General features: G+C 41.0%; 1 protein-coding gene across 1 annotated transcript in view; it reads right to left on the bottom strand.

Annotated features, from left to right (window-relative positions):
* Window positions 1-5310: 5310 nt before the first annotated feature.
* The window catches only part of MAP3K21 (mitogen-activated protein kinase kinase kinase 21), a 63014-nt gene continuing 49836 nt past the window's right edge, over window positions 5311-18488 (bottom strand). Inside the window, exons 11-12 of the transcript XR_010883724.1 lie at window positions 6760-6836; window positions 5311-6331 (exon numbers count right to left, since the gene is read on the bottom strand). The gene's annotated coding sequence lies outside the window, so the exon portion shown is untranslated. The remainder of the gene's footprint in view (window positions 6332-6759; window positions 6837-18488) is intronic.

Genomic DNA, 18488 nt, shown 5'->3' with positions numbered 1-18488 from the left:
TGGGCCCTGCAGTGACCAGCTGAAGCCAGCGTGGCTCCCTGCAAGCACTCCCAATCCGGGCCCCGGCCTGTGGCCGCTCACATGGACCCAAGCACCATCGTTTCAGCTGACGTGCCCCATCTGCCTTGGCACTCCCAGGTGTGCCAGCAAGCACTGCAGCTTTTATCTTTCACTCTTGCCCTTCCATCCTCACTTCCACCTTCTCTCTGTACAAGTTTCCTTTTCTTAAGGTTTGAGTTTATAGCATTTCTAAAGCGGCAAAACACCAAGTTCACAAACAGTAACTACTTCTATCATGGGAAAGTGCTTACTCTTAGGAAGTGGATGGTGGGGAAAGAGCACCTTATCTTTTGATGAGACATCCAGCTCAGAAAAACAAGGTTTGCTTGATGCTTCATCTGCAAATACCATATTTTTAAAATCAATATGCTGTTGTACCACAAGAGCTTTCCAAACTTCAGATGATTACAAAAGTTGTGCACATGGTGTGTATTTCCACATACATACACATCACTGCCTGTGTGTGTATATAAATATAATGTATTTGTGTTCATACTTGCATATATTCCATGCACACTCTTGAAGACTTGTACAAGATACCCAAAAGATGGAATTTAAGCTTTGAGAGCCTAAAATAAGCAGAGGAAGAAAAAGTCAAAAAGCCTCCATAGGGGAACACTGCTGGAGTTACCCAGCTGCTGTCAGACCTTCCAATGGGACAAAAGGGACACAGAAACTCTCACAGCTCAGTGAATCCTACTGGCTTTGGTAAAGCACAGAGAACCCAGAGACCCCTTGGTGCCCTTGGACCCAGGGACTTACAGGGTGCTAGAGCAAGCGCCGCAGCCCAGCAGGGCTGGCATGCGCACCCCGGCTCTGGAGCCCAATGCAGGACACCTGCATGGCACATGCTGCAGGGCCCATGCACTGGCCGCAGCCACCCTGCCGGGCAGCAACAAACCCAAGGGCTGTTAACCCACCATAGACTCGCTGCCATTATTTTTCAGCAAGAGTCATCATTATAGTTACTGGCTACAGCCTTGCAAACGCTCAGCCTGCAGGAGTGATGTTTCCTCAGGAGTTTGCCCCAGCATCTCCTTTGTTTCAATTAGGCTAATTAAGCACTATTTTGTAGCACCCTCCCATCAGCTGGGCCCTGTTGTGGCTAGATTACTTCATGCTGACTAGAAAGTTTGTGCTGCAAAGAAAATGAGCAGTCTCCTTGAAAGCCTTCATATTTATGCTGAATAGCAAAGTTAAAAAGAACCTCCCCCCCCACACACAAAAAAAACCCTTCCCTCCAAATTGCCTGTCAGGCAGCTAGGCAGCTGTCAGGCAGGTCAGGCTCAGCTGCAGTCACAGGACAAATCACCAGACCATTTCAGGGTCCACAAACTAACCTCGCCGTTAATGTTCATATTTGTCCTGCCATGTTCAGGAAGACCTTCCATGCTTCACTTAGTGATGAAATTGGAAAACTCGCCTGTATTAACTCGGACAGACCACATGGCAGTGGTGGTGGTGGTGGCTGGGCACCAGGCAGGGAGCCGGCTCTCCAGGAAGCGCTGGGCTGAGCCTGCGGCTCGCTCAGAGCACCCAGCCTCCTGCTCCCAGGGCCTGCTGCAAACGAGCCAGGACACCGTAGGGGGCTTCTTTATTTAGGTGTAGGGGGAGGTTTGCTGGAGGGAAAAAGGGGTGAATTGGATCCCAGAGCTGCCAGCTCTGGGGCAAGCACCCAGCTGTTGGACCACTGAAACTGCATTTTCTTTGCCTGCAAAATGCCAGGGGTGAGTCAGGAGCAGCCCTGGGACCAGCTCAGCTATTCCCGACCCCCTTCCCTCTGTCCCATTACCTAGCTAAAATGACCTACCTCATCGTCACTCCTGTGTTCAGTTTCCCCGTCTTCATCACATGGTGGGCTGCACGTGTCCTTTGGTGCGAGCCCACCTCCAGCCTTTCCTTGTGGCAGGCAATGGTGCCTGCAGACGTGAGGTGACACCAACCCATGAGCCCAGGTGCTCCTGTTTTGTCCAGGGGCTGAGAAGAGGCAGGGAGTCCACCTTTCTTCCTCATATTTGACTGCAGCCCTTCTAGTAAGTACTTCTCATCTCTGGCAATTTGAGTCTCTTAAAATCGCTTTTCTTAAAAAAAGGGGGTACTTTAACGCTCTTCTACTTGGCCGTGTTGAAGTAATGTTACTGGGCTTTTTAAAAAACAATGAAATGTGTCCGCTGTTGTTTTTGTGCAGTAGGAAAATACCCAGCGGTGGTGTCTTACATAGGCCTTGGCCACACACCAGGCAGGTCAGCGGAGGAGTTGCTGCTCCTTAGGATCCTGCCTCAGGGTCAGAGTTTTAATCCGAGCGGGGAAGGTCCTAATTTTGCCTTTGACCTCAAGCCAACTCAGTTCAATTAACCTTGGGTAGCTGAAAGCGTATGATAGGTCACTAGACAGCAAGACTCCCTTATTAACAAAATAAAATTGTCAATATGTTAAACAAAATGTTTGCGTCTGCTGTCCGCCTGCTCCATTTAACAGCACTCACCTTCCCCCTTTGGAGTACTGACCGGCCTCTGACGGGGAGGCCTAGAAAGAAACCTTTCTTGGCCAGCAGTTTGTTTAGTGTAAGGTCTTTCGTAGATCCTTACTTGAAAAATGAAATAAGGGTCCAGTGCTGTGGACAGAACAGCGGTCTGGTGAGGACGGTTGGCCTAATCTGTCTTGGAAATCTTTGCCTTTAAAAGCTGTTATTAAAAAGTGGGGATTCTTTAAGCAGTCTGGCAGTTAGTTGGTTAGGAAAAAACCCACAGTATCTTAAATCATTCTATTTTGGAAAGGAGAGTATTTAGAAGATATAAGTAAATATATTTCAGAATCGCTGTAAAGAGAAACTCATTGCATGGTCATTTTAATAAGATGTTTCCTGTCGTGCTGTCAGCTGCAGAAATAAAGAGAGGCTGAAAAGGGTGTTAGAGGCCTGCCAGCCTGTTCCTGCCAGCCATTGAATTTAACTTGATCTTGTTGTTTATTTACACCTGAAGAAAATCCAATTCTATAATTTTCTCCTTTCCTCCAAGATGAATAAACTGCAATTTTCCCAAAGGGATGACAATCAATTGTCAATCACAATGACAGTTGCCAGCCCTTATAGTCCTTAAACAAGTTAATTCTCTTAAGATCTAATGATTCTCTGTTGTGAAAACGCACCGCCACTACTTAGATCCTATGCATTTGACAGAAAATACAGGCTTTCAAAGTGGTCATGAATGTTGTTCCAAAGCAGCAAGTAGGAGTACCAGTTTCATCTGAACAAAGGTTCTTGTTAAAAACAAACTTAATAAAAAACACAGTGTTGCTTTTGTTCATTTGACAAGCAAACAGCATTTCTGACTGCCTTCAGTCAGTCTTTGGGTAGTGAGTGTTCCTCCTTTATATTATGGGGTTTTTTTGTGCCGTATCTGTGGAGACAGCTGATCCTTCCACATCTTCCTCTCATATTAGCTGCTGCCCTCCAGAGGTTCGCAGTAAGGATGTTGCAGCCTGAAACGGCTTGCTGGCTGGTGTAACTGGTTGCTCCAGAGGATGTTTCTCTCCAGCTCCCTGCTGCCATACACCAGATGCAGGTGCAGGAGAGGACAGCTCAGGGCGAGGTGCAGCCCAAGGCATCCCCTGCACTGCAGGACAGCCCCGCCATCCCACCCTGTGCTGGGAGCAGAAGAAGGTTTGTCCATCTTCCCATGACCACTCCAGCGGCCACAGAACCTGACAAACACCAGAAAGAACTGTGCTTTTGCTGTTGACCAGCTGCATTTGATTCGCACACTTGGCTCCCTGTTGGACTCCGTGCCTTGAGGCCTCTGTAGCATTGCTTTAGCCAATATACTGCTCTTGAAAAATGAGTGGTAGAGGTGGAATATGAAGCTGCCCTGAACTTCTTAACGGGCAGAGAAAGCGAAGAAGAATACTTTGTTATGTTCACAATACAGAATTAGGGAACACCTAACAATGTTATCAGACTTCAGGTTTAAAATGAATAGAAGGAGGTGTCTGTCCATATAACTTACAGTTCCATTTTGAAGTTCTCTTTCCCAGGATATTGTGGAGACCAAAAGCACTGGTGGGCTTAGAAAATAGAGTGGAGACATTTCTGGTGGATACAAGTCTGCTCATTGGTGATTTTAAATACAGGGGTGTAGAAGTAGTGTCAGGTGCAAACACAGAAATCCCCCTTTTCTAGAAGTTATCTTGCCTATGCAGTATGCGTCCTGGTGCTCTCTCGTAACTGGGGAACTCCACAAATTTTCCACATACTAATGTTTTCCTTTGGTCTGTTCTCCTTGAGAAATGTTATGTCTGCATTTTCTTTCTATATTTTCTCTCTTTTTATCAAGGACAGGGAGGGAGCCAGACAACTCGGTAAATCACCAACAAGTGCTTCATCAGTCCTTGAACTCTGCTGCAGCTAATTATCTCACTCCAGTCCAGAGTTCTTATCTGAGTCGGCGCATTTCTTTGCCAAAATGGGAAAAGGATATGGTGCTATTCCTCTGCATTTTGCCAATATCCACCAGTTCTGTATATCTCACTATATTCACAGTCAATCTTAATAGAGGTGGTGGTGGAGAAGGTAATTCTGTCATTTAGAAATGCCACCATAGGTAAAAGTAATTGCACAGAGCTGACAAATAGGAGCAGCGATGGGAACTGGGGGGCCCATGGACAGGCAGATGCAGGGCCGCGGCGGGGCTGGAGCCAGCTCAGCTGCGGCATCGCGGGGCAGCGACTGATGGCCCTGGGCTGGGCTGAGATGGGGCTGGGGCTGGGGAAGGCTTGGGGGGTCAAGCACATGGGCCCAACCACCCAAAACATTGGCAGGCCAGCAACCCCTCTTGGCCTGTAGCGATCTGACTGTCTTCCTTGCTAGTCACTCGCATGCTGCTTTGAATAATTTTACATGAGACGTCTCCACTTCTGTGCAGTAGAGCTTGCTCAGATCTTTGAAATAAGTCTCCCTGGAGCTTCGTTCACAAGCAAGGCCCTGGGAAGAAAAATGTTCTAAGAGAATATTGGACTAAAGACGAACGGATTCACTGCATTCTATATCATTTCCTCTATAATGACATTTTGTCAAGAAATCATTAATGTGCCACACACTTAGACCACACATGTTAAATCATATACTGAGGTGATTTTAAGTGAAGTGGGAGGAAGTAGCATGGGACAGTGAAGGGAAGAAAAAAAGCAGTTTTATGAAAAGCAAGCCACTTTATTTTTAACAGCTCTGAAACTTTATTAGAAACTATTCAACTGAGTTTAAGTAAAAAAATCCATATAAAAGCTATACAACAAATATTATCCATTTAATAATTACAGAAAAGTGCATATTAAGTATTCCATAATAAAACTGCTTTGGATGCCATACAAAGCATGGCACAAAGGTACTTGGGAAAACCACACTGTAGGGCTTTACCACTTGCAAGAAAGGATCCCAGGAGGAATGCTCAAAAGAAATCTCTTAAAATAATCTGAATATTTTTTTCCAGCACATCTTCAATAATCTTAGCACTCAAACATTGCCAAGCCCTTCAAAGAAAATATAGCTACAGATAAATTTTTAATTAGCTTTCTAAAAAAACCCCTTCTCTATTACAGCACAGAAAGTGCTTTAACTTACAAAGGAGCTTTGTAGAAAAATTGTATTTCTTTTTATGGTCTTCATCTTATTCAGTTAGTCACATGGTACTGAATTCATTCTCCCTATTGTACAGCTCTGTAACCTATTAAACCATCTTCTTCTGGTACATACACATTACACTCATACCTATTTTGTACACTACTGGGTTTAACTAAAGAATACAAGAATTGTTTTACATTCATCAGTGAACCACTTCACATCTAAGTTTGAGGTCATGAAAGGTTAACAGCATCTGCATACAGCAGGAATCAAGAGTCAGTGCGTAACTTCTCACATTGCTTCCCGCAGTGTTAACTACAACCCCAAGGGGAGCTGGCAGTCTCGGGCTGCGGGCTTGCAGCCGTGCACCCGGATGCAGCATCTCTGTGGCGGCGTTGCCTTGTCTGCAGCAGCAATTGCTCTTTAGCCGAGCTACAGGAAAGCAGTGTGCACCCTTTCAGCTTGCTGTGAGGCCAAACATGTTTTGCAAAGTAGAAGTCCTGCTCTGAATGAGTTGGGTCATGTTTTACTTCTCCATGGGGAAGGCTAACTGCACACAAGCAGCCACCTGCAGCAAAGAGCTCATTACTCTCCTGCCCTTCCACCTCAGCCAACCATGTGCCTACAGCCTGCATCAGCCCTGGGGCAGGCAGCGGCCTGGAGAGAAGGAGAAAGAAAGTGGCATTATTATTATTATTATTATTGTTATTATTATTATTATTATCATCATCATCATCATCATAGAGGGTCAAGGTAATTTGCACTATGGGGAAGCATGCTCTGCCCTTGAAGAACTTCAGATGTCAGGCTGGCAGACCTAGCGTGAGCTGTTTGGCACAGAAACATAGACACTGGGGCATCTAAGGCAGCCTTAGCAGACAAATCCCACCTTACAGACAGCTGTTAAGTACCAGTGAAACATCTGTACTGTAAGTTATGCTTAAGGTCTTCCCTCCTTTAGAAACATTGCATGGTACAGTGAGTGGAGTCTTCTAAAAATAAGGTCTTTCTGGGAAAAAATAAATGCTCCAGCCAAGGAAAGTGGAGAAGACAAACAGGGCTGACGGGGAGATGGAGTGACTCACCCCAGCTAGGAGCTCAGAGTCACCAGCTAGCATATGCAGTTGATGCCAGTGTCACCATGTTTCAGGAATACTGTCTTCTAAAAGAAAGGAAAATGCTGAAGGTTCAGTAACGGAAAAGTCCTTTGAATGTTTTATAGTTATGTATTTGTAACTAAATTAGTAAGTAGATGTGGCAGATTCCATAATTACATATCAGAGATTCATGGCACAACCAGACAGCTAAAGACATAGGCTTTTCCATGGGACAGATAGTCAGGCAGTCAGACAATCCAATACAGAATGAAAATGCTCAATGGGAAGCAAGAGAGAAGCACCAGGGAGAAAGGAAATGGAAAACTAGTTACCACAAAACAAAGAACTTCAAAAGACACCTTGAAAAGCAAACTGCAAGGAATCACAAAAGAAAAAAGTGTGGAATATGTGGGAACCTGAATATATCTAGCATTTGAGAAACATCAGAAGAAAATTAATGATTCTGCAAATGTTTGCAGCCATGTGCAGTGAGGGTCATGCAGCAAATGCCCTAATGCTGTATAGCAGGAGTCAGTACAGGCAGCAGGACAGACTTCTGTGTGAGACTGTCTGCAAGGGCTGAGACGCCCAGATTAACTCTTTCATGAGAAGTGAATTGCATCCAGATGAAGCCAGCATTATGGTATGTAGAAGAAAGACCTATAAAACTGAGAATGGATATGGAGGAACCAGTTCCTACGATGGGTATGATGTGATTTTGAATTGTGGGGGGTGGGGGGGGAGGGGTGGGAATCAACAATCAAAATAGAACTAAGTTTATTATGCCTGGAAACAACGAGCCAATATCAGATTAATTGTGAAGTGTGCTTAATGTGTCTGGACTTGAATTGGAGAATGCGCAGGATAAAGGAACCCAAAAATATATATACAAAATTAATTCTCAGATATCTTTATTGGGACTGATAGACTGGGCATGGAAAATTGAATTTTTAGCACTCCACTGCCAAATAATTCATGCCACCAAGAACATCCTTTGTCATGAAACTGAAGCCTAAACCTACTAATAATGGAAATAAAAAAGAGAAGTTTACCAACAGAGTGAATTTATGAGCAATAGCAGGAAAAAAATGGATAGGTCAGTCAGGTAATATCTAGGACTTGAAGTGTTCAATAAATACAATTACCTACATCTAGCAGGACATTTTTAGTGATATGACTGAAGCTCAATATTTTTAAACATCTTCTGTTGGTTCTGGCAATTTCCCTAGATAGGAAGAGTTCAATATGCACTTCCAATATGCCATATGGGAGCAAATACTGTTGCAGACTACCCTGTGGCTTAAAATCTGTTCCTGATACTTTTTTCCACAAGAAAGCATCACAAATACCTGAAGGAATACAGGGCGTAGTTTCTCTTGACAGTGTCCTTAAAAGGCAAGAACAAAAAAATGAAAGGCTGCAGAAAGCGTCTGACAGGGCTCAAGGAGCAGAACTGAAATTTGGGAGGTAATTTGACGATCATAAAATAAGGTTACTGAAAGAAAAACTGTCTGAAAATAACACAGAAGCAGCGCAGAGGCATGTAGGCACAGTGAACTCTGGAGGGATGTCAGCCTGTGCTCCTCTCCATGGCCATGTACCGAGAAAAGGGGCTGAAATGTCCTCCTGGGAATAGACTTCTCCAGTTTAAAAGGCTTAAAGGAAGCTTTCTTCCTTGCCTACTTTTACACCAACAGGCAGATCAAGTTTCCTACAAACACATGAAAATGCAACATAAGGCACAGTATGTTTGCAAGAATATGATGCATTTTGGAGGTTAGTGAGACATGCCCCCAGAATACTTACTGAAATGGAGTGTTATTGCACACAGGCACAGAGGAATAGTCAATGGAGACCAGTCTGGCAAGAACTGGCAATGAAAATATTATTTACATAGAGATGAATTACAGCTCTAGAAAACTGGCCTTTTTTCATCTGTTATTGTGTGGTCTAGCAACACTGTATAAGCTGCAGCACTAGCTACTTACAGCAGACATGCTCCTGAGAGCATCTGAACAATCTGTTCTTGAGAAGGGTACACAGAATGACATAAGGCAATAACTTTGATGCAGAAGAATTAACTGATCTCAGAAACAATGTAGAATGTACTTACAGGAGTGATAATGAAAGATGAGATAGTTGTTGCAGAAAGTCATTAAGGCTTCCTCTCTTGGGTGTCTGTGGAATTATACACCAAGCCTACATTGCCAATTCAAATTACCATGGTTTTCTGTAATTGCTGGCTTGATATTTAAGGGTGAGAAAAGTGCTGCCAGCAGCACTGCAGCCTGACTTGCTTCTAAGGACACAGGAAGGTCGCAGTGGTAGGCAGAAATACAAAAGAAAAACATGTGATCTACTGTACTGGCCAGTACTCAGTTTCCACTGTCAAATCTGGTGAAATTTCAGTACAGGAAAAAATGCAAGACAGGCTAGGACCATTGTCTAACAGAGGTATCTGTGTCCTCTTTCTTTGAGACATGAGGATATGGAAGAACCCATCTTCTCCAAAATCTTCAATGTATGAGTTTTGCAACACGACAGTAACATTAGATCATTTTCTGTTGGTATTATGGAAAAAAATGTGAAGAATAGGTATGGTTCTTTCAAGAGTAGCCAAAGTTTAGGAGGCAGAACTGGTCTGAGCTACTTAGGCCAGAAGATGAAGATTTTGAGAGAGAGAAAGCAGTCTGACCACACGGTTTCTTCAAATGGACCCTTGCTAAGTTCTTTTTCTCTTATGGGTTGTGTTTAAAGTGTCCTCCTCAAACCTTGCCCCCAAAGTCTTACAAAAGAAGCTGAACATAAACTCATATCTCCTGAGTTCCAGACTGGGGCTTCAGCAAGACAACCTCTTCACCTCCTAAACAACAGTAATAGAAAGCCTTCACCCAAAGGAGTTTATGTGAAAAATGGTAATTCTGCCACTTTCCTCTTTCTTTTTGGTCCTTCAAACAAAAATACTTAGGAATTAATATTCCTGTCCATATTTAAAAGCCCTTTACTACCCTTAGGCCTAATCCTGGTTCTCTTTAAATCAAAGTGAAACTAACTGGAAAACTGAGATAATGAAATCTCAAAGCATCTCCTTGAGCCAGTCTTAATCCCTGGAGGATGTAACTAATACAAAAAGACTAAAGACTACAACTTTGCTGTTTATGAGAACCAATCTGTACTGCATACTTCTCTACTCAACTTTGAAGTTTGCCCCCTCTCAGCCCTGCAATCAGTCAATGCCACTGCCCAAATCTGTATATAACAATGGCAAAAAACAGTAACAGTGAAGCACCTGAACTCTTTTCAAGCACATGCATATGCTGCCATTAATGTGCCTGCCTTGCAGACAGTTCTGGATGAGGAGGAGTGTGCAGGGGATCACACTCTTGATTATGTTACTTCGTGAATGTCCTGGGGAAGAAACTGGGAACACATAGAAGAGTTTGCACAGCACATGATGGAGTAGAATCAGAAAAGGGTCCCTTCCTTACTCAAAACAATAATAAACTGCTTTTATTCCATGCAGCTCTCCGTGCCTGCCACAGTTTCATCCACTACCTGCCCATTTATTAATATACACATCCCTTCCACCACCACAAATGTTAGCAAACCTTCCAGGTAACCCAAGTCTCTTACACAACAGTAGAAGTTGTTTTAATAAGAACAGTATACATTGGTGACATCTAGTGGGCACAAGAATCTAAACAAAAAAATCAAGCCAGGTTCTGAAAAATTCAGTATGTGAAAATAACTTGTCCTACACTATACCTACAAAATTTTGCCTTCAATCTCTTGAGCTTAATTTCTGTCTTAGCATGAGATCAGTATCATAAATTTGAACCCAACTCTTAATATCTTATAGTATTAGGCTCCTCCAGATGTCAGGCGATGTTCCAGAGTTAGCCATTGATTCCTTGCCTCCTCCCCTTTTTCACACCATGTGTTGCTGACAAGACCTCCTGATGATCTTTCAAAATTAGAGGCAATCTATTATATCCCAAATGATTTTTAAAATAACAGGTTCTTTGGGAAGAAGAATAGAGTCTGTGGCATTGTCTAAGAGCCTTGATTTGTTTGCCATGAAATTGTGCTGTTGACATGTACTTCTGCTAATAGAAACAGATTCAAGTGGGCCTAGCCCCTTCAAATGAAGAGAAAAATCATAAGCACTTAAGCTCATCATTTGGATGGGTACTTGTCCCAAGAGATGGGTTTTTGCAAGTATTCTGACTTCTACATCTTAGAAATGTAGCTGCACAGCTTATTTGCTATGCTGGACCATTTTTTTTGCAGATGATGAATTAAAGTACCTGTAGAATACCCAACCTGGTGGCAAGGACCCCGGGCATTTTCTCTTTCATAAGTGCTGCCCCCCACAGCTCTGGCTGCTGTCTTCCAGCCTCTCCCCCACCACTTGCCTTTAGGGAGGATGAGGCTCTCCAATCAAACTGGCAAACTGAAAGGAAACAGCCAGACGCTGGAAGCAAAATTCGCTCACTTAAAGCTTGGACAAGAGAGGCGGAAAGTGGGCAGAGTAAATGGTTTATATCACTTTGAGTTTTGGAGCCTACTTTTATCCTATCAGCAGAACAGAAGATGCTTTTTCTCAGGACTCAAGTCCCAGCTTCTTTTTATATTAATGCAGCACTATGAGGACTGCCAGGATTCAAACCTTAATTATAAGTCTAGTATTCCCAGAGCTCAAGCACAGGATTCAAGCTTTAAGGAAACTAGAGGCCTTTATGTAGAGACAGAAGGTGCTTACAGGCACTTCTTGGAGCTGCTAGGTTTCGTGTATAGCAATTTTATGCATCTTTTACTTAGTCCTTTTTATTCTAAGGAAATATCTTTAATTCACTGTGCTGAAGTGCAAAGCAAAAAGCTTTGAAGTATTTTGAAACAAGAATTTCCACATTAATTCATACCCAGAAGCATCTATGCAACATGCATTTAGGGACCAGTATCTGAGACTTTAGTGAACCTCTTCCCAAGAGAATTATTTGTACAGAGGCACTTCGAAAAAGTTTTAAAAGAAAATAAAAGCATTAAGACAGAAAAACAGGGCCTTTCTTCCTATCCAGAGCCTCAGCCCCACTACTCAAAACAATACTAGTGGTATTATACATTCACCTGCTGCCCTACTACAGTTTACCTTGGTCATGGCCCAGGGACTGAAATTGGACCCTGTACCCAGCCGAATGTGTGACTCCTATCTCCTTCCACTTCAGAGTTGGGTCCTTGGGCCCCTGCAGCAGCACCACCCTCACAAGCCATGCCTTGGTATTCAGCAAGCAGATGACTTTTCAGCTTGTGGTCTGCATAGCTCAGGCTTGCAATGGGATCTTCACCCCCGCCATGTGGGAACAGTACTCAGTGAACCTGCATTTCTTGCCCACCCAATTTGTTAGCAATACACCCCCACTCTGTACAGTCCCATGAAAGAGAGCCTAAACTAATGTTGTAGAATTTCTTTTTTATGGTTATCCTACAACTTGCCCTCAAACCACAAATGCACTGGTTCAGCCAGCTGTGATTACAGTGAAGGAAGCATTAAGGAAGCTCAGATATAATTACCCCCAGGTAATCATATGATGCCATACTGCAGGAATAGGAAGATATTTTTGTGAGCTTTGAACAGCAAATCAAAATACATTTCTGAGGCCGAAGCTTCTATTATGTTTGTAACACAATCCTAGCTTGTCTAATTATTCCATTTGCTTACACGTGTATATAATCCTGCTGCACTGGTGCATGCACATCATTATGCACATGCATGCAGGTTAATGATGCTGGGTAAAGGAGTTCAGTTTTCTTTCTCTTTAACTGCTTCTGGTTTTGCTACATCATTGTACATAATTCTTAATGTTCAACTTTTCTCTCAGGATCCTTACCTTACAGTTAAATGCGCAAATATTTAATTAACTGGAGCATAAGGTTCAGTGTTCTACCCTGAAGCTAACTGTCTTCTACTAATGTTGCTCCTGCTTTCCTCATTACTGCTTCACCTGCAAGATGATCCTTACATTTCCAAGTGTAGGGACAACTATTTTCCTCAGCTGATGCCGCTGTTCCTAATTCCATCACCGTAAGCAGCAGATGGTTTCGGCAGCACGTACATTCCCACTATTACTGAAGGAATAAGGAGTCTTTAACTGTGTTTGCTAAGTGAATGGGTTGAAGTTCAATCTTTCCCATAATCAGTAGGAACTAAAAGTTGTCAAATATTTATATTTAAATAGAAAACAGCTCCCAAAAGGTGTCAAATATTTACATTTAAAAAGAAAACAGCTCCGCTCTCCAGCTATACCCACTATTGGTATAGGTAGGGGGAAGAGAAGGCAGGATTTGCTTCTGCTTGCTGCCTTGGGAACCAAAAGATGACAGTGTTTTAAATAGCCACTGTGAGTGAAAAAAAAGATGCAAAAGGGAAAGAATTTATTTTGGTATTTCAGTTCTCAATTAAGGGAAGCAGATGCACACACTAATTTTGCCAGAGTAGAGCATATGCAGTTCTTACATGCATCTTTAAGTTGCTCAAAAGTCTTACTACTTTCAAACAGTTTTATTTAAAAGGACACAGTTAATCAGCAGAATAAGAATGAGATTATATGTTCTGAGAGTTTGATTTTGGTCCCTGTCATTACAGAAATGCTAGTGATACTGGGCAAGTTACACCTTTCAGTCTTTCCCACCCACAGAGTTTGCAGACACTCTTAGGTCTGTACTCTTTTTCTCATTGGCACTTTGCAGTCAATTTGATTTATTTGTTATGAAAGTTTCTTGCCACATCTTTACGGAAAAGGGAGAAAGATAGAGAGCATGCACACGTGTGAGAAAGAGTGCAAGAGTATGCGTCTGCGTGCATGCCCTTCCCACTTGTTCCCTATCAAAAGGCAGGCATCTTCCATTCAGCTTTGTCCCCAGGCCTATAAGAACAGAACTGTTTCCTTTCCTAGGAAAGGGCAGCACATCTGGAATACTACAGAACAGAACTAAAGAACTGCCATCAGCATTTGTGTGTCCTTTAGTGCTGATATGATGCTGGAGGGTTTTTTTGCCCCCAGCAGCATTTATACAATCCAGCAACTGCAGTTGTCATAACTTGAACAGTCACCAAAGTTCACTAAGGAGACTAGATTAGTCTCAATTTCTTATTTTTTATCCAATTCACCAGGTGATAATTTGAATTACATCTGAATGTTGATTAGATTAGGTCTCAAGAAAACTAGTATCCAGTGCTTGTCAGCTAAAAGGAACATAGCTAGCATACCAAAGAGTGGACAAGTGAAGCATCATTAAATCCAGAAAATCTTAGGCTTCCATAACACATTCCAGAAGGCATATATTACATGGTTTAAAAGCCTCAGAAAAAGTACGATGCTAAGAGCATAGAGGAACAACAGCAATTACTGCTGAAATGCAGTCAGCAGTACCTTGCAATAATGCCTCAACTCTCAATGATGTACAACAGCTCAAGGTAAGAAGAGTAGAATCTGATTTTGTGACTGGTAGGGAATTAAGTGTTGGAATCTGTCCAGGATTTGAGTGTTACATGTTGACCCTTAAGAAAAAAAATGCTAAGAAGTTGGTTTTTAGCATCTTATCCAAAAATATTGCTTTGAAGCAGAAGATTCCTCTTAGGAATTATTGTTTCAGGTGAAGAAACTCAGAGCTTTTGACATCTGTCCCTTTCAAATTTTTTTGTGATGAACTTCACTTCAAAATAGCCCAAGAATAGAAAAATCACCTGCAATGTGGGAAATCCAGGGTGAAAGGTGAAATGTGAAATGGATACAGCAGGGCTTCACTTTAGGACTCCTCTATTTTAATAAGCAGATTTTAGTTTCTCAGTGATGGTTTGATCTCTGGACTCCCAGATTTTCTGAGGAAAACATCACTAAAAACAGCCTTTCACTAAATGTTTTGGCTTTGGCAGTTTTGCCTCTTTTTTTTTTTTTTTTTTTGACAAAAAAAAAAAGCCATTGAAAAGTCTCAATCAGCTCTGCATCTAAAACTAACCAGGAGCGATATATCATTGAAGCAAAAGGGACAGGCTGTTAGTTGCTTTCTCTAGGTCCCTGGCTGCTTACGGGTGTCCCACCATTTGCGTGCAAACATGACAAGGAGGTGACAGCCACAGCAACACTGAAGGCTGCATGCTCAAAAAGCGAACACAACAAAAGGAGACTATTAATCTTGAAGAATACACCTGCTGCGCTCTAGGTGGTTAACTTTAAAGGCAAACAACCGCATCTTTGGCTTGTTTAAAGAACTGACTCTTGGCATCATGCTGTGCTGCCATGCAGTCCCTCTCCAGTTGTTTTATCAATGACTTTTCTTTGGGATTTAAAGCTGGAGGCTTTAAACCACACATTCTTTCAAACTTATTGACTTCTAATATCTCATATTCATACCTTTAAAGAATGAAGATACTGTAGTGATGAATGTTGGTAGTGATGAACAGTTTCTTCCACTAGCTGTACACTATGCTACTACTGGGAGAGGAGATTTACAGCATAGCTTTAGGCATTCAATTTTTGCAGTTCAGTTATGAGCCAGGGCTTTCTATACCATCAACAGAGCCTCCAGAGATCCATTCAGAGCTCTTACTTATTCCATTCACGCTAGGTAGATATTTCAATATAGAGTCTAGATGATGGAGTAACCCTTCTCCTCCCTCAACCTTATGTTTCACATTAATTAAATCCCGTCTCCAAGGTAAAGATAGAGAAGTTGAGCAGTTCCAAGAGAGAAATGCTACTGTGAAGAAGAGTATGATAAATTTATTCTCACATTTAGGCCAGTAAACTATAACATCATTCTTATTTAGGGAAGTTTTTCTTATCTGCTGTCCTCTCATAAATGTGGAGAAATCAGATAAAGCAGCTTTACAAGAGTAGCATATTAAGTAGCAGCTGTTGAAATATAGAGTCCTTTTATTCAGATGAAGGTAATAGTATCCTGATGAGTTTGGGGTGGGAAAGAATAAATTAACAGGATGTGTTGTATGAAACAGGAAATCAGAACTAAATTTTAATAGCTTTGGCCAATCATTAGAATCAGGAAAAAAAAAAAACAACCCCCCCACACAACCCTTTGTGATTGTTTTCCTAATGTGGCAGTTACTGGTTAAACCGTTGCTGTCAGTTGTTACTGGAAGTATTCCTTACCAAAGTTAAACTTTAACTTGCTAGGAACTTCGGTTCTGAAAGCAAGGAATGTTCAGCTTCTGTGCTGAGGTCCCAGGCCAAGAATTGGAGTTGCTCTTTCTATGCATAAAGCTATGACATTAACTCTGTTGTTGCTGTTGTTTACCACTGAAACATGGTGACTTTGGTCACAGTTCTCTAAGTGTTTTACAGAAATGGATGAACTAATTGTGCTTATCTTACAGACCAGAGCTACAGTGTAAGCTACAAAGAAGTTAAGTAACTTACCCAAGATCAAATGCCAAGCCTGACCTCGAGCCGAGGTCTTCTGATCTCCAGTTTGTACTGCAGGTAGTTACAACTTTCCTTCTGAACTCGTTTCACTGAACAATGCAGAAAAGTAAAATAAAGCCATTTTAGAAGCTGCTGTTCATGGTTAAGTTTTCACCACACACTATTAAGCATGGCACTAAGTGAAAAGATAGCATTCATTTTAATCAACTGTAGGTAAAAGTTTTCAGAAGCTGAAGTCCAATTGACCTTTTACAAAATCTGTAGACCTCCTAAAGCACTTAAAAAAATTTTATCATCCCCAAATGTGAACTAAATTGGCTGCATTGATCTAATGCAATTTCATACACTCATTTTTGAAGTCGCCCTTGAAACAGTGCTGTTAATTATTGTTGAAAGTGGCATGGGAGAGGTCACTGAACTGATAACAGTTAGATATAGTGTTTTTAACTCTGATATCAGAGACCTCAAGGGACAAACCTAGCTAGACAAGCTATTAGACAAAGACTTCATCTGATACACTGGTTTCTTAATCAAGTGAGGAGGATTTTGAATAAGGATTTGAGAGGGCAGTTGACAAAAGGACATAGGAAAATAATAATACGGCAACCTGGACAAGGAGCTAAAAATGAGTAAGGGACACATTTATTCATAAATATGGTCACAGTAAAGGCAGGGAAAGAGAAGTGGGTGAAACTAGTCTTAGATAGTTATATAACAACACAATAAGGATGAAGAAGAGCTGAAAGTTTTAATAGAATGAACCGGATTATCACTCAATTAGCATAATTTATGAGATAAATATCATGATCACAGTACAAATCACAGAAGGCAAATCTGATCTGAGAATGGGAAACATGGAGATGTTGCTTTACTTATTAAAGTTACATATGCTTGCTCTGTAGTCCAAAATATAGGAAGAACTACAGATGCTGAAAATCTTTGAAATAATTTCAAAAGGGGACACCCCTCAACTTTCTTCCTCCAAAGAAAAAAAAGAAAAAAAGAAAAAAAGAAAAAAAAAAGAAAAAAGAAAAGAGAAAAAAGAGAAAAAAGAGAAAAAAGAGAAAAAAGAGAAAAAAGAGAAAAAAGAGAAAAAAGAGAAAAAAGAGAAAAAAGAGAAAAAAGAGAAAAAAGAGAAAAAAGAGAAAAAAGAGAAAAAGAGAAAAAAGAGAAAAAAGAGAAAAAAGAGAAAAAAGAGAAAAAAGAGAAAAAAGAGAAAAAGAGAAAAAAGAGAAAAAGAGAAAAAAGAGAAAAAAGAGAAAAAAGAGAAAAAAGAGAAAAAAGAGAAAAAGAGAAAAAGAGAAAAAGAGAAAAAGAGAAAAAGAGAAAAAGAGAAAAAGAGAAAAAGAGAAAAAGAGAAAAAGAGAAAAAGAGAAAAAGAGAAAAAGAGAAAAAGAGAAAAAGAGAAAAAGAGAAAAAGAGAAAAAGAGAAAAAGAGAAAAAGAGAAAAAGAGAAAAAGAGAAAAAGAGAAAAAGAGAAAAAGGAGAAAAAGGAGAAAAAGGAGAAAAAGGAGAAAAAGGAGAAAAAGGAGAAAAAGGAGAAAAAAGAGAAAAAAGAGAAAAAAGAGAAAAAAGAGAAAAAAGAGAAAAAAGAGAAAAAAGAGAAAAAAGAGAAAAAAGAGAAAAAAGAGAAAAAAGAGAAAAAAGAGAAAAGAGAAAAGAGAAGAGACTTCACTACCTGAAGGACCTGGGAACTGGCTGAAAAGCCTAACGGGAAAAGCTTTTATATCAATGGCATGGATTCAAACTACTTCAGTGCAGAGAGAGAAATGAAACTGTGTAAGACCACCAACTCAAGTAAATTGTGAATTCTTTATTAACCTCAAATACAAGACAAAAGCCTACAGAAAAGCAAGTTGTGGAGACAAAATGAGGTGAAACTGGCAGAAAATAGCAAAATAATTTGTTTTATAAATACAGTAGTAGGAAAAAAAAAAAGAAAGTGGTGATACAATTCTGAGCAGACAGGAAAAGTTATCAGCTCATTAGCTGATACCAAGAAATCTTAAGTACTTATTATCTGATTTACATCAAATTTTTTCTAAAAGGGCCAGATGTTAAGCAGTTGCCAGCATAATTAATACCAGCAAGTAAAGGTGAGATTTCAGCTTAAGTAGGCAAAAAGTAGGCTAGAAAAAGCTCAAAAAATGAAAAAATCCTGATCAGGTGAGCTTGATGAACTTTGTTCTGAAACTGATCTGATCAGAGCTGTCATTTCTAAGAACTACTGAAAAAACAGAAGACTGAAAAGAGCATATAGTTTTGTTTTTTTGGGGG

Source organism: Apteryx mantelli, chromosome 3, assembly GCF_036417845.1.
Source record: "Apteryx mantelli isolate bAptMan1 chromosome 3, bAptMan1.hap1, whole genome shotgun sequence".
NCBI lineage: Eukaryota > Metazoa > Chordata > Aves > Apterygiformes > Apterygidae > Apteryx > Apteryx mantelli.
This window is presented reverse-complemented; position numbering and strand designations above follow the sequence as displayed.